This window comes from Camponotus floridanus, unplaced genomic scaffold, assembly GCF_003227725.1.
Source record: "Camponotus floridanus strain SB8 unplaced genomic scaffold, Cflo_v7.5 scaffold40, whole genome shotgun sequence".
Lineage (NCBI taxonomy): Eukaryota > Metazoa > Arthropoda > Insecta > Hymenoptera > Formicidae > Camponotus > Camponotus floridanus.
In genome coordinates, this window is record NW_020229548.1 from 371,711 (window position 1) to 389,784 (window position 18,074).

Genomic DNA, 18,074 nt, shown 5'->3' on the forward strand with positions numbered 1-18,074 from the left:
CGACAAAAACGGCGATTAGGGGAGGTGCTGACAGTGCTCGGGTAATGCTGACCACACAACGTACACCTGCAATCCAACCCTTCCTCCGTATTCGGCCGGTTTCGGTTATCCCCCTTCAGACGCTCACGAAGTAGAGATATCCGTGCCGTCGCCGATAAAATAATGACCTTCGACAGGCGCCAGTTAAATAAAGCAATCGTGGCTCCTTTTTGCTCCCCGAGCCCTTTCGCTACGAGGTTCGACCTTACAATCTCATCAGCGAAATTACGGAGCTTCAACGTTGAATTGTCGGGAAATAATCGATCGTCCATGGGTACGCGAGAAAGGTCAATTACCGACTTGAAATAGACTGGAGAGCTCATTTCTTTGTCTCGTATATTTAGAGATAACAGAATTAATGATCGCGCAATAATACAAGTTCTTGCTCGCAACATTCATTCAAGACGTGACTGTAATTGAATGGTGTTTCAAAAATGCGCAAATTCTATTTCTGAAATTATTTAATCAAATCTCACTCACTTTACGGTATAAAAAAAAACACGTGTCGCGTTTCGTAAGACATAAATAATTTCGGGATTGCTGATTCAATTCCGAGTTTTAATGTAATAAGAGAGGAATTAAATTCGAAAAATGTATCATTTACAAGTGCAGCGAGATATTAATTGCATCAGCGCCAAGTTCGAACACCGGCGCGCTCTGGTTATTAAGTTTTCGTGCTCGAATGCCGCTGCGGAGAAGTTAATGAAATAAGGAGTAAGAATAAAATAACTCGCGGGAGAGGAGAAGGATTACGGAGAGGTGGCGGACGGGATGAGAAGCTTTCGAAACGAATGTTAAATGTTACTCCGAAAACGAGTTTAACATTAATTTTACGCTGCTAATTTTACGATGCTTTTTTTTAATTAATCGCCATATATCTTGATAGATAAACGGACCACCGAGTGGTCCCAACCGACCCCGCCGAAGTATTTTCCGCTTCGGGGTTAATGAAACGAGGAGCAGGAATAACATGATTTTTGGTCTCTCGCCAACGAGTCCCATGGACGCAAAACATACGATCGTTACGCTGCGGGATTTCGGGGGTCACAAGACCGTTTTATTAACTACCTCTGCCGGAGGGCGTTATCCTCGAGATGGTTCCGTTTATCCTTGAGATTTACATGTTGATCTAACTAATTAGACCAACAGCATACAGTGGTTAAGAGAGACGGCAGCCGTTGAGTATAGCCGTATCCAATATACATCGAGCCATTTCCTTTGTGCTATTTTTTTTTATCTCGCATTGTCTCTCTGATATAATTAAATGCATCAATTTTTATATGAAATTAATTTATATATTTAAATTAATTTCATATATTTAATGCATCAATTTTTATATGAATATTAAATTGTCTGCTATATTTAATTATAATATAATATAATAATAATTATAAATAATATAATAATTATAATAATATTTAATTATAATATAATAATTATAAATAATATAATTATAATAATTATAATATAATAATTATACGATATAAAGCGCTATATACGTAATTATAATAAAACGTATCTCAAGAAAGTTTATTGAAGTGCTCTTTTATTTTAGCAAATAATAGGGTTTCTATATTTTACGGATTAACAATTCATTGATGATAATCAATATATCAATATTTGAGTCTAATAATGCTCTCAGGTTTTTATTACTATATTGATGAAATATGAAAATAATTCATTAGGTGGACGATAATGTAATTTTAATTCCGTTAATTCAAAATACATATAAAATGGCTATTTAATTGTTTTCAAATATTTTCACGTTGACTTTAATTTAAATGGTTAATCGCATTATGTTCTCTTTTTATTCTCAGTTGTTATTTGAAATGCTAGGTATTGATTTAATAATCTTGTTTTCTATTTTTTGTATTTTAATTTTTGTCTTTTTTAATTGAAATATATTTATGCATATTTTTGCACGGGCTCGAATTTTCAATCGATTACAAATAAACCGACATTGTCAATGTGCTCAAGTGCTGCGAAGACATAAATGAACGCTGAGAAGGATTTAATTGCTAGACAAACGTAAAAGGCATACGCTGGTTAGAAACGATGGTTATTGTTTTAGGAAACGATCAAACAGAGTACGACAGTTTATAGAAACAAAATGTAGAAACGGAATCGTAATAACGTTAGCAAATATATGCGGTAATAATTTACGCTACATCGTCTTTATTATAGTGCAATTTTTTTTCTCTTCTATCATCTCTTATTTTATTTTGTTATTAATAACAAGGCTCGTTTTTCAATTATTGCTATACGAAAAAAATACAATGAATAAAAAATGAGTATAATGGTAATAATTGTAATGCAGCCAAGGTTTTATTTTGATTATTAAAATTTGTGTATAATTTATATAATAAAAATGCGCACAAACAAACAATCTTTGATGAAGCATTAGAAATTGGATTAAATGTTTAAGCGCATTTAAGCGCTTATTAGAGGATATTCATACTAGATTTTGGTATTGCATTTATCCAAATAGAAAGCCAATCATCGCAATATATCACCGGTGCGCCGCAAGTCAGCTGTGTTGAATTATTTCGCTCGCGGATAAGCGCGATCGTGCGATTGCGCGCATGCCGTATATAACACGCTTAATAATCTCAATTAAAATCTATAATTACTTTCCGATTTGACTGATTCGCCGCAGGCATGACGCTCATCGAGTTTACCGTCCCATCGAGCACCAGGCAGATCGCTAGCAGCCGCGGATCTCTTCTCGATTCACCGATTTATGAAGCGATAACTCGAGGCTATCCCGATCCGAATGAAGTACCTCCGCATTAAACGAGGCGACTCCTCTAACTTTCGAGAGAAGACGATTTAATTTCTCTCCATTATGGGAACACTCTCCTTTTTGAATTCGTGAAGGAATTGAAACGGAAGAATGAAAGCTCCCCCATTTTCTTGCCCTGGTGACCTTTGATATAATAAATTGCTCCCATTACGAGGGTTATCATTCAAAAGCGTGGAGGAAGATCGAGAAAAAGGAAAGTGAATAAGAAAAGAGACAGAGAAAAAATGTGAACGAAACAATGAAGAAAAGAGGAGTGAAAAATCCAAAGGTCCGCGCACGATGTCAACGAAAAAAATTGACGCGTCGTCGATGAATTTAGCGAAACGATCAACAAGCCTCGTAACTCGCTTTCCTCGTAAAACACAGTACCCCATGGCAAATTGCTTAATTAAGTGACCTAATTATGGAGCCGGGAAGAATCCATTGCGAGAGAGGATAAACAGCGTCGTCGATATGGACGCTCGCTTATGGATGCTAATTTCGTCCTTAATAATTATCGAGTTTTACCGTCGTCGTCTCGAGAATTACTCGTCAAATTACTCGTCCCGATAAGGCAATTTTGATTCGATATCAACGCGAAGCGATCCGATGTTTACAACGTTATTTATGTTTTGTCGTCCTCTTCGCAGTTGTCGACTTTGAGGATGGCGGCTCGGCTCGCGCGGATGGGTAGGTGCAATTAAAACACGCGCCAAGTAATTGAATCGTACAGCCGAAAGTTCCCTTAATAGCCGCTATCAGCGCGTAACGGTTGTTTTAACGAGTATAGCCAGGAATATGGTTTCCGCCACGACCGCGCTGCCGCTCTAATTATCTTCGCTTTTGCCTTTCGTGAGTTCTTCTTTTTTGCTTCCGTAGACCTGCCACCCCTCAGTGTTCCATCTTCGGCTTTATCCGCTTCCACTTCGCTCTCCATGTGCGTGCGAGACGCGCGTTTCGCGCACGGAACTGTCGTGGTGTCATCATTCTCGTCGTCTATCTCGTTGAGTTTAAATAATTACGCACACGGAGGTCGAAACCTGGAGATACCGATAATTGACGCGAATTTAATTAGTAACGTCGTCGCTCGTTGCGTTTATTTTTGCGCTACGAGATGAGATACTTTCACTCGACTATTTTCGAAACGGGCACTAATATCACTATCGATTTTTTTCGAAAATAAAACAAACCTGTTGAGCAAGTCATATTCCCTTATTATGGAATGATAGATTAATTAAGCTTTATTAGATCGCATCGGCAATCTCGGTATTGTGCAGGGAACGCGCGGTAAACAACCGATCGGAGACAAGCGATACTTTGAATCACGGACACACTCCGGCAGCTATTACGCTATCGGTCTAGATGACGCAGCACGTGACGCTTAATTATCGCACGAGATACGTAATTATCGCATAATCGTGCCACGGTTCGTTGCATATAATACAAATCGAGCATAATTTGCTACGTTCTCACATTTGCGAACGTTTAAACGTTCTACTAGCTGCCGTGGTCGATAACGGGATTATTTTCAAATGTCGCATGCCCCATTGTAGAACATCTAATTTGCCCCCTTATTTCATGGCACTCGTAGCAATTGTGCGCAATTAAGCACACATGTTTCCTGATTTGTTCTCCACTTTGATATCGTTAAGCTTATTAATATTTTCTTGGTATTTTCTCCATAAAAGCGCTTGATATTATCTTGAGATTAAGTAATTAATTTGATGATTAAATATTTAGTAAATTTACCGAAGTTAAATCTTCCAAATATATTATAATTAGAAATCTTTTCTCTCGTTTCTTTTATTCATATAATATTATATAATATTATATAAAATCTGATATAAAATCTTATTTTATTTATATATATTTATATATTTATTTTAATATTTATTTCTTTATATATAATATATAAAATTATATATAATATTATATAAAATCTTATTTTTTTATCCTTCTTTATACTAATAAAAGAATTTATGCGTGATGTTTCCTGTACGTGCAATTGATTTTTTTTTTAAAGTAGCAGCTTCTCTTAACATGCTCGCGTTTGTAGACAAAACGGATGGAATAAGAGACACACGGCAGAAACTTTGAATTCCGAGGAGGGAGGGAAGTGCATACAGTATAAAACTCAAATTCCTCAGTAAACTTCGGTCGACGGACAACGTCTCGTAGCCCGGAAACTGTCGCTGCCCAAAACTTTCCGGCTGTATCTGCCGATTTGGAAGTTCGTGACTGTACGACAGTTTGTCGGCTAACGTCTCTCTAACATCGAAGTGGCTGTGCAATTTACGTAAGCGACAGCAGAGATCAATTCGAGGCAAATTTAGTAGCTCTTGCTTTCGTTTCAAATGTTTCGCTGATCATTAAACTGCGAATCTGTGTAGTTATAAAGTTAGACGTAATATAATAGACATTTATATATAAACTGAGCATAACAAATATTTATGAAACACAGAAGTTAAAGTTAATTTTACTCGTATATCAAATATGAAATATAAATTTTTACGTTTAATTTCGCTGCTGAAAATCTCCTCGTTTGAGTTCTGTATTGATTTTCGCTATTCTAAGAACTCGCGTAGCTCTGCGTCAATATTCGAGGACTTTAATATAACGGCTCGGTTCAAATATTGCCATACGTAATGAAAATGATCGAAAGCTTTCATCGCGTCCTCAATTACGACAGATAATAATATACTGTTACTCGTAAGTTAAACAGCGGGCGCCTATCTGCTCTGCAGCTGCACAAACCTTGATATTCATTATTACCCTCCGCAAGACGAAGAGCCACATAGGATGTCGACACGGCCGATCCGCTTCGGGAGATAAGACAAGCGTCATCGTCAGATCTCTGCAGTGGTCTGATCGGAGGTTTACGACTTAGTCAGAATACGCGCCTGATGATAATGGACTCACTATAATCCAAGATAATCTGCGGCATGTTTAATGACCACATTCGACTAGCTACGAATGGTCCAATCATCGAACGAGTTGCAAATCGAGGACGACTAATCATTTATTTACGTCGCGTAACTTTTATTTAATGTCCCACTTTTATTTAATACCCCACTCATGTGACTCGGGATCGATCAAGAACTTTAAATTGCTCATACATTTCAGATTTTATTCACTCGTCGAATTGCGTGAACTGCGAGGCCATTAATGTTTTTAGATGGTTTACGCTTTATCGGATTTTATCACGAGCGAGATAGATATTTGCCGGATTCACGAAAAGCGATATGGTTATTAATCTTTCATTAAAATTTGTCGAAGGTTTACCAAACTTTTTATGGGCATCATGTCAACTCATAAAAGTCATGTTTATTTATAACTTCCAATACGAATAGAATATAAAAATAATCCTAGGATAATAGATTATTTACGATGAAGAAATTTTTCAGAATTTCAAAAATGCAGATTTTTATTTGAAAATATTATTATAATTAGTTTTATGGATTAACGAATAATTTGTTATAAAATAAATATTATACACATTACACATAAAATAAATAATTTGTTATGAAATTTCTTATAAAATTTGTTATCTGATAACGTCTTATAATCTAAATAATGTATTGATCAAATATTATTCAATGATGCCAATCAGACTCATTTAATAATTCGTAAATAATGCAGATGAGTTTATAAAAAAACTATCTATTTTTATATTTTTCAAACTTTCTGCATATAGATTTCTCATTAACTGTTTTTGCGTTACGATGAGTATTTTAAAAATATTTAGGAAACTTTTAGATGAATTAAGTTTGACATTTATTTGCACATTATTGTCAGGTATATTTTACTGGAAGGAAAATCTTTAATCTTCGTGTTTATTTCCCTCTTCGCCCTTAAATTACGAAACATTCTTCTTCAAGTATTTACTAAAACCAATGAAATATTGGCGCGAAAGAAAGATTTATATCAATACTCTGTGAAAATACTAACATTTTTACTGCGTCTTACTTGACTAAGAAATGGTGGTGGTTATATTTGAATCGAAGAGCACGAAGGCGCGAGATAAAGAGATTAAAATGTTCATCGAAGCAGCAGCAGCGGAGACGGGGGGAGAAGGCGAAAAAGCTATGAGATATGGAGCCAAAGGGAGGGCCGTCCACCCGCATAATCAAGTTATCTTGGCGACGCATCGCACATTAATCACAACTATCAATGACAGCCCCATCCCCTTCGACCAGTCTCTTTGCTTCTCCGGGAGAGAAACGAATCCTCCATCCTGCTTCTTCTCGTGGGTAGCCGACAGTTCGGTCAGGACGCGTCGTACGTTGCGCCAATCCACCGTCATCGAAATTAATGATTCTGCGAAGGAAGTCTCATTGCTGTCTCCCATTAACCGACGAGTAAAAAGTACGTTTACTTAAAGGATTTCGAGATGAAACGGAAACCGATGATGCTTTGAAATTACCAACGTGACAGGTTGTCAAACCGCGAAGCGATTGTCTGTCAATTAGTCAGTTTTGATATCAATCATAAAATGAACTAAAAGCTTGAAAATATCCAACTAGACACTAATTATTTTGAATAAATGATAAGTCTGAAACGGAAATTAAATCAGAAACAAATGCTTATACAAGTGAATTGAAAATAGAAAATGTAATATTTTTTAAAATCTCACGACGTGTGTTAAATACGATGACTAGAAAAAATAATTATACTTTTAATAATACTTTTCCGCTTTTTTCCTTAATGTTCATCTTTCTTTCTTTCTCTCTCTTTTTCATTTTCTTTTCATTTTTTCTTTTTTGTTCATGTTTCCTTGTCGAGCAGGTAAAAGTGTATGCGATGAATTACTCAGCAAAGGTTCGCGAGCCGCACCTGCTGATTCCCTGACGAGACGTACTATCAATCATATCAACGCTTTTGTTTAGTAGCTTAGCTCGAGTACTTCGCGATGAAACAAATTGAGGAGTTGAAGTATTTTGTAACACGAATACTGGCGGAATCTGTGTAATGCTTTATGCTTGTGAGAATAATGGTTTATGTAATATTTCTAATTCCAGCGAAATAATTCATTCTCTTTGTGGCAACTAGATATATTTAATATTATAAATACCAATTATAAAATGAAGCAATATATAAAAATTAAACTTAATTTAACTTTATTAATGTATAAAAAATAATATTCTCTATGAGATGGATTTCTTATGTAAAAGACTCTAATAAATTTATTTTACTTATTCATGTTTTTTTCATTAATTTCAATTTCAATAGTTTAAATTTTGCTTTTATGCTTAATGTAATTAAATGAGATTATCATGTTCTTGAAAAAATGTTACATACTGATATTTGTAAAATTTAAAATATAAATTAGATTCTAGAGAGGAATTTATTAAATCCACAAAATGTATTCAGAGATCTTTATAAAATTTTTCATATTTTTCTACTGTTTTCATTAATTTCGTATAAAATTCCTCGCTTGTGGTTATAACTATTTAATTCTTATATTATAACTATTTTTCATTTTCATCATAATCACAAAGTTCATTATATTATAGTCTGAAACATGTCTAATTTTACTTGTCTCATTATCGTTTTTTGTTAAATGTCAAAGATAATAAAAATTTTTGCCAAGTTGTGACATAAATGAAGAAGCAAAATTGATATTGATTAGATGATTAAAATCATTCATTGGTTACATGATTAAGAAACCATTATGAAACAAATTATCGTTGTTAGTTAAAAATGGAAAGAAAAATAAAAATTCGCATTTTATAATTGAAACTGTATCTTGATACATGAAATATTTTTCACACTTCTAAACTAAAATAACAGAACAGAGCAAAAGTCTGTTATCATTTATCATTCTAAAATTCTCTCTTTTTTTCAATTTAGTCAAATATTACGTTAGTATTATATTACAATTCTACTTTTTTTTTAAATGTCTATCAATAATCAGTTAATATCCAGCAATAGATCATCGATGTTACAGTTATAAAAATGGCATGAGAAAAGTATCAGCTCTGATCGATTTTGCCAACTCAGTGAAATATTACCTAAATACTGCGGGACGTTTTCAGCCTGAAAACTTCGAATTTTGTCTCGTAGATAAAATACAGTAGCAGTTCGATCCGTCGGATAATCCTTTAGAATGACACGCCATGTTTTAGAATCGCGGTGTTTCGATTTTCGAAAAGATGTTACTAACCGTACTTGAAAGCATCATTCTTTTTTATTATTTATTTATGGTGGTGTTCTTAAATTATCCTTATATTTTCACAAATGCAAATTTGTTCAAACGATACAAATTATATTTATGTAGGAAAGAAAAATAAAAATTGCACACTTGTAGTAATTATCTACGTGATTCATGAAATGATAATAAATTCAATGTTAAGATGTTAAAAATACGTCAGAGTCAATATTATTCCGTTTCACTTTCGCCAAGAAGGAGTCAATTTCTAGGAGCATGTAATTGAGAGAGTTGGATTTTGCGATTCATTCCGTACAAGAAAATATCGTGGGACAGAAATATTTTATAAGATAACGTCAACCTCTTTTACCGGATTCGAGAAGATATTTATATGTGTTCAGCGGATTTTAAGCAACACGAGTGAAATTTATCGATGGTTCCCCGACCCCTCACGAGTCCCAGCAACATTTTCGCAACCCCGATGGTTACTTCCGGAACGAGAATCGATTTTTACGCTTGCACGCGGTGAAGAAAGTGTCCGCGGGCGTTCTTTTCGCGCGCCCCGAGCAATTTCCTCGGAGGAATTCATTGGCCGTTCTTTCGGAGGTCCACCTGGGGACCGTGCATTTATGCAAGCTTGACTCTTAAATGCAGTCATAAACTAGAACCCGCTTCCAGCGAAAAGCTGAAAGAATCTGTCCGTGCATATGTCTCCCGTGTACATTATTGTCGTTCTTACCAAAAAAACCGTGATAAAAAAAGAGAAAATCCTGCGAGTTTTCTTGCCTGTGGATTGTATGTCTCCGTCTGCGAGATTGTCTACGAGATCGACAAATCATTTTCTCGTTATCCAACTCAAGCGCTAAAACTCGTAAATTTGCCGCTATTATTTTAATGCTGTTCTGCACATTCAGCTAATTCCGAAAATTCAAAATAATAATTTTATACATATGAAAAATGTATCTTCCTTATTTATATTTCACGTATATTCCCCGTATTTATATTTTATATTTTATATTTCACAAATTTCCAAATATATTTATTTTCAAATATATTTTCATTATTATGTGTATATAACAATATAACTAAAATTTTTAATATTTACAAATTGTCACGTCCTTCTAATGAAAATTTTATAATCTATATAAATACAAGAGATTAATTATTCCTTTTTTAAATAGCGTGCGAATTTTTATTTAATAACGATATTATCATGCGATTGCGCGGCGAAGTGATACAAGATTTACTCATATTTGATTATGAACATTAATTTTTGTGTAATCAGTAATATATAATTTTGCATCACGTCAAATTTGCGATGGAAATTACTGCGATTGGACTACCGCGGAGATACCGCGCATTCGCATATTTCGGTACAAATTGGCAACCCGCATCCCGGTTGAATCGCGTATTGTGTTTCGCTAATGTCGCCTGCACGTCATATTTGATTCCATTTTGCGGTCGACCTGGCGGTCGACAGGCGCTGGACTGTAAGGTGAGGGCGATGAACAAATTTATTGTATATCGATGTATCCACATATATGTCATGCGCATGTATTTTTCATTTCGCACCATTTGCGTTTGGCCGAAATCTGTGGGGGCCGTAAATGTTTGCGTGTAGGCCCGCTAAAGAAAAATGTAACACTTGCTAATTTTGACTCATCATTGTATTTGAATAGTATTATTGTAAATTTCATTTAATAGAACTATTACTATTGTTATACTATACAATTTTTTTTAAAATAAGAGTTTCATCAATTTGCAACTATATGTGTAATATTAATTATGTATTTGTAATTTTCAATTACTTGATTATACTGTAAAATTTAAATTAAAATATATTATTCTTCATTAAAATATATTATTTATTAATAATATTTAAGAGAATTGAATTTGATATGAATTTATTCAAAGATTGATTTTGCTAATTACATATTACTAATTCTGTATTTTCTCATTATTAAAATTTATATTATTGAATAGTTTCTCGCATCTTTCTCTCTTTAAAATATTAATTTTTTTAGTTAGTTTTGCAACTTTGAAATAATAATGTGATAAGCAGCAAAAAATTCACATAAATAATTATTATAATTCGATTACAGTATCTTATCTTACATGTATTTTGATTAAATTTTTAAATAATCGAAAGCTGTTTCTCCAAAGTTAGTAAGAGCAATTAATAATAGCTACTTATATCAATAACTTTTTTGGCATGGTCAAGAAGACTTTTTCCGCATGTCTGGCACGCACGTACATATAGGGTAAAAAGTTTCGCACGATCCTTTGATTGAACTGATTTCTTTGCTGCGGTCGAAACTAGAATTCAGTGGCCGCCGAACTTTTTGGTTCGAAAGGAGTGTCGTGCCAGAAAATAAGTGGTCCGTTCTACGAGAGAATTCTGATGAACCTAGTATGCTCTTTGATGTGTACGTGGTATATCTATGAGCGAGAGAGAGAGAGAGAGAGCAGTATCCTGATACTGTTCAATGAATTTCGCTCAACTCTCTGGATCAAAGAACCGAGTAGCTTGCTTAGGTCAAAAGAGAAACGGGTCAGGAGTTGCACATACTTGGCTTTATAAAGCTCTAGGATTAACCAAGTTTGAGAAATGCTTTCGGAATAACGAAGGGCTACAGTATCATTTATTTCGTTTCAAATTAAAAAAAATCTTTTTTAGCGATATAACTGTTTTTTTAATAATAAATTTATTAATAAATTTGATCTAAAGAATATTTTCATTTTCATTGCGTTATCTTTTTAAATGCCAGTAGTAGCATAAAATTTGAATTGAAATTTCTCTTGATAAATTAGAAATAATTGTAACATACTACAAAATATATTATAAATATTATACGAAAAAAAATCTGAAATATAATATATATTCTGACAAACTGTGTGTGTCAAAATTACAAAATTCCAAGAGAATTATAGAAAAGTATTAGAGTAAAAGAGGACATTTTTTGTCACAATATTAAATCTTCATCTCTAATTTTGCGGAGCTTGTCTATTTTATCAAGTGTTGTATCTAAAACGAAACTCGAGCGCGCGAGATGCATGCAAAATTTAGAGGATGTCCCTAAATCTGCTCGTTATTTGGCAAACGTGTCTTGTGCGTGTCACATTATACGTAGCTTTGTATTATACGAACGTCATATATAAATATATGACCAACTTTGCAAGTTTATGCAACACACACACAACCGACAAGATACATACATATATATATACTTTATGTGTAGCGCAACTTGCCAGCCAGCGTCTGGGAAGCAGGAGCTACGGGAAATAATGGAGGAAAGTGATTTCCGGAAAGTTAAAAGCCGCGGATCAAGGATACCTTTCGCCCCTTTCCTTTGCTCATTCTTCCTCTCTTCTTCTACTTTTCCGATCTCCCGTGTTGCGCGCTGAGTAAAGGAAAAATGGATAGAAGAAGAGCGCGGAGAAATCGCATTTCGCGTAGCGTGATCCTTCTCGAAACCCTTTTTACGATGTGAAACGAAGAATGGCGTCAATATACTTTATGTTAAGATCCATTTTATTCTCTCTATCTCTCCTCCCCCCCCCTCTCTCTTTCTCTCTCTCTTTCTATATATATATATATCGCATTTTTTAGTCGCAATAATTTCTGGCTCAATAATTTCTGGCTCAATAATATATAAAATATTTTGACTTTATGAAGGAAGTATACCGCATTTATTTTATACATTATGCGAATATTTTTATATTCATATAAAAAACATTTTCGAAATCGTATTCAATAAAAATTACGTATTATTTTTTAGTAATATTGATAATACGTTTTAATAATATTTTAATAATATTACTGAAATGTGTATTATATGTTGTTATCGATTTCGTGAATATTAAATGAATACGTGAGTAAAATTTCAAGAAGACAACACTGTTCTGGATTATCTTAGGCATTACGCGTTCATTTGCTAAATTGCAACTGTGAGCTTAATTGCTTTATCTTTAGCAACTTGTTAAAGTTGTCTCCTTTTTTTGATTGATCAATGTATAATCTCGTCAATCAAATTTGCGATGGTTCAACGCGATGCATATGCGAATTATTCCGTATTCGTCGACTGGCTGCGATTGGTAACGTATTGGTTATAACAAAACAAAAAAAAAAAAAAAAAAAAAAAAACTGCGAACGGCGATGCAAACTCTCGTTGGTAAAAACGTTAATGAACGTTGCGAGAATATCGACGGTCTGTGGTTGCCATCGCATAGCAGCTACGACCATATGAAATTGCGACTATATTTTTGTATGCGCTCGTCAGTATACTGGAAATATAAAATTGAAACTATTATATTGTGTAAAAGCGAAATAAGTTTATATGAAAATGCAAACGACAACGTTGCATATGTAAAAAGCTGCTATGCGCAGCGAAATTGTTTAATCAAATATTTATCAAAGAGAAATTGTACGAGCACCGTAAAATCCTAATTAACGAACGGGATAATTTTTAATATGACATCATTATAATATTGTCTTGATATTATTTTTTCAAATATATATCTTTTATGCGAATATTCCGAATAGAAAAAATAGAATTAATTATATATAATTACATTTAGATATTTCAATTTTATCTATCATTAGAAATGTTACACATCTGTTACACAGATTTCAAATATTATTATCATGTGAATATTTAAATTATAATATTATATGAGATATTTTTACGTGCGAAGTTACAAGTACTCTAACAATATTACGATAACTCTCGGAAAATCGTCCGCTCTAACTAACGTCTAAGTCGCAACAAAATTGCTGTAAGATAATTAATTTAAGACTACAGTAGAGAAAGCTTTCAGAATTTACTAGTGTTCGAGAAAGTAATCAAGCAAGGAAATTTCAGATACATTGAAATTAAAATTCGCGAATTAGAGTCGTAAATCTTTTCCTTTTTTTTAGCGAACATTAATCTCATTTGACAATTTCATCGTGAGTTACGATAATTTCTTGACAGTGAATGCACCGAACAGTCCCTGACGCGTTGATTAACATAGCGCTAATAATAATTTAATGTTTCCTGAAATTTACACGCGCAAGGAGAAAATTGTTTCGAACTAATTTCGTATGCGGGTGCCGTAAACCTTCGCGTAATAGCAATTTTGTGCGACATATTTTATCAGAATTCGAAACACAACAACGTCACCATGTGATGACAACGAAAAAATGTAGTTTTTTTTTAACGATCTTAACGTGAATCGTTCGCATTTTATTTTGCACAGTCGGCGAGTTTTATTAAATTTTAATGAAGACTCCGAGTGTAGGTGAGACATTTAGCGTCTACTCGATTCTGAAAATTAGTCACTCAATTTTCAAATTACCATCGTACCTTGTAAGTTCCGGCGCCCGTAGCATTGTGCACCATTATGCGACCGTTAATGCGCTTTATTGCAAATTTATGCGCCGAGTTCTTTGATGTTAGAGGCTCAGACACTCCTCTCCGTCTTCCTCTCCGCGGCCTTTTCGCCTGTCCTCGTTGCTGCTGCAAAATTGACGGCGCGATAACGTGTAATTGTTTTACGGCAATGAATATTGAATTTCAAAAATCACGTCCGACTCATGAAGAGATTTACATTTTCGAGGACACATATGAAATATTAATGACGATAACGAATATACAAATAAGACAGTATTACGTATGCCGAATGGACGAAGATTAAATTTAATTTGTTAATTAGCAATGTAGATTATCAGGAAGCGCGCACAATTTATTTATACGTATTTTAACAATTGTATTAATGTATGCAAATTATTATACGTTTTATTTGTATCTTTACATTTTAAACAAGAATGTGTTATATTTTATGTTAAATACGTTCATGCTGTGTTTAGACTGAATTTAAGCTAATTTAATTTCAGCTAAAAAATCTAGAAAAATTTTACCTCATTTCTTTTAATAACAATAAATTTATGACTATTATTTTTATTTGTTCACTCGGGAAATTTCTTCTATGTTAATGCGCGCTATTATTCTTTTCAATTTAATTTTTTTCTCTCTGTAATCTAGTATTAAATAAACACGCTTGGCAAATATAGTTTGCATGTCGGAAAGTTTCGCAAATCTACATTGATCCTCATAACTCTCAATCTATATGATTATAAGGTACAACATACATATTATATAATACTTGTACGTTGTGGTATTGGTAAATGTATTTTGCAGTTATAACTTTTGCGTTGCAAGTATATTGCGATTATAAATCCATATCTGAACTGTCTGACAAAGTTATATGATGAGAATTTCATGCGAGAAAATATACGTTTTAAATAAGAAAATTACGATAATCCGTGAATAAATAAATGTACAATACGAAAGAATTTTAATCTGAGAGATTGAAATCGAGCGAAAAGAATTGATTAAAAATAACTAAATTATAATATATTTTCAGATATTGAAAAATAATGTTACGCAAAATTCTCTCTCAAATTGATGGGCTATTATAAACGAAAAAATGTGAAAAATTAAAATTCGTTGAAAGAAAGGAATTCTCAATTTAACTTAATATTATTTTCCATTTTTTTTTTCATTTTTTACATATGAGATATTTTATTATACATTGAAAAATGTAACTATTAAAAAATATAGATGATCTATGAATAATTTAATATTATATTTTATTAATCATTACATTTTTCTTATATATACCTTTATATATGTTTTATTCATTTACAGAGAGAGAAGACTTTCTTATTAGATATTTGCTATTTATTTTTTTCAATTAAAAAATGATTCAAATTGCACGATGATATTTTTTTACAAAGTAAAATATAATAATCATTGCAATATTTATAATAACGGCAATAAATATTTGTATATATATTCTCTCAATTATATAATTTTCCACGAAATAAAATTATGATAGACAAATTCATTATCGCAATTTTCGTAATTAGATATATTTTCTCTATTGCAAAAATATTATAATATATCTTTAATTATCATTGATAACGTCACAATTCACAGTGACGTAATACAAATTGCACCGTTTTCTCATATTTCACGAAAGTCTCTCGCGAAATCATTCACGTGCTCGTAAATAATCCGCGCACGTGTTAACGCGACATGCTAATATCGATGCACCTGATTGCCGAGAAAAGTGACAAATGCGACATTATATTTCGCTGACGTTAACAAATACATGTGCAAAAGAGCTGTGGACAAATTATACGATGGGGGAATCAAAATGAATAAAGAGGAACGGAGGAAAAGAGAGAGAGAGGGACAGAGAGCGCGAGATCAAGAACGAGTGAGAGAAGGAGAAGAGAGAATGGTCGTTTTATATATTTTCTTTTTTTCACGAGGCGGTAAAAAAAAAGCGGATAAATCGCCAGCTCACTCACGTGTCATCTCGACATAAAAGCGCCGGCGCGTGTATTACGATGGCGTCGAGGGAAAAAAAGCAGGCCAACGGCGCGCTATTAATTATTCACGTCCTGTCTAAATACGCGCGCGGATCCGAAGCCGCACGTATGATTCTGCAATACCGCACCCGGTCTCATCCCGAAATCGTGATGGGATTACCGCGATTATGCGCTCAACGCCACGTCGTTCATATTAAATCTGGCGAGATAAAAAAAAGGAAACAATTTCGACAGTGAAACACGTAGCTTCGTAATGCTCAAAGCATTACGGTGACATTCTCGCTGTAATCAAATAAGTAGGTAAATCGTGACTGATAATAACGATTCATCATCGATCGCACGATCCAATTCGATGCATAACTCCGTATTTGATTGTGCGCCTTTGATTAATGTCGGCGTTGTAATCAATCGCTGGGAGCATGTGTTCTTCGAAAGTTTCTTCTTCCACCGCTTTTCACAACCGGCGTATTCAATTTGGACAAATGAGATTACTTGCATTCGTGAAAATGTCGAATTATCGTGGATTATGATTCACCGGTAGGTTCGCGTGATGCGAAACTTTTAATACTCGTGTCGAAGCGTTAAACTTGAAAGCAAAGCAAACTTCGGCGGCCGCACTTTCACGTAATTGTAGCACTCTTTGGTTTGATGGCCGGTAAAATAGAATGATGAAAACAGCTTGTGCGCGGGACGATTACCTTCCTTTTTTATTCATTGCGTTGATCAAAGGAGCGGGAATAATATCGAATTACGAAGGAGCGAAAGAGAGAGAGAAATTCATGGGGGATTACAGTAAAAAATTTCTTCGTTAAAATAAAAGATAGAAGAGAATTTTCGATGAAAAAAAATTCATCCGAATCCTCTTTCGATTGATACTAATAACTATAGCAATCCAATATATGATGAAATGTTAACATGACAATTTACTGAGTGTAACTTCAACGCAGATTTAATTTGAAGTTTGTTACAATAGGTTCTTTTGTGCTTTCTCTCTTTCGAAATATAACTTTAATTGTTAGAAAGTGTCATGTTAAATTGTTACCTCAAATGCTGTTCTAACTACTTCAACATTTGTCGACATCCAGCAAGTTCCAAGCCAAGTCTTACAGATGAATGAATAGTCGTGTATTCGTACATAACTGGAATGTTGGATATATCGTCTTACTTAACATTTAACGAAGCTTATTGGAGAAGCAATCAAAACTTGTGTGGAATTGAATAGTTGGCGGAAATCTTGATTACTCCCAAAATACTAAAACGCATCTCCATTTATACAAGTCTTGCGTTTCCGTCTGTACTTGTTACATGTCGTGTAATTATAATCATATTCCATAAGGAAAATGATCGTTTAACGTATTTCGAGTTTCAAATTTTTACATGTTATATATATAAATCAGAATAAACAAAACGATGAAAAAATATGCATACGTATGAAGCAGTAAAACAACTTTCGACAGGTGATTTCCGGCTTCGGATCGCGTGCGTTTCGTTCGTAAGATATAAATTTTCGCGCATTTTTTCGTCGATTTTAATCACAAGGATCGCCCTTTCGTGGAAACGAGCGATAAGCGTATGTGAGAGAAAGGGATTTATAATCGACGACGAAAAACGGATATGTGCGAGTCGCGCATGGCCAACGATAACGCGCGAGAAGACCGGACGGCGTCGAAACAGGGGTGGAGGTCTAGCGCGCTTTTAAAATGCAAATAGAGATATAAATATTTTAT

General features: G+C 33.9%; 1 protein-coding gene across 4 annotated transcripts in view; it reads left to right on the top strand.

Annotated features, from left to right (window-relative positions):
• LOC105254122 (fasciclin-3) overlaps window positions 1–18,074 on the top strand; it is a 312,011-nt gene that overhangs the window by 204,469 nt on the left and 89,468 nt on the right. The window lies entirely within an intron of this gene.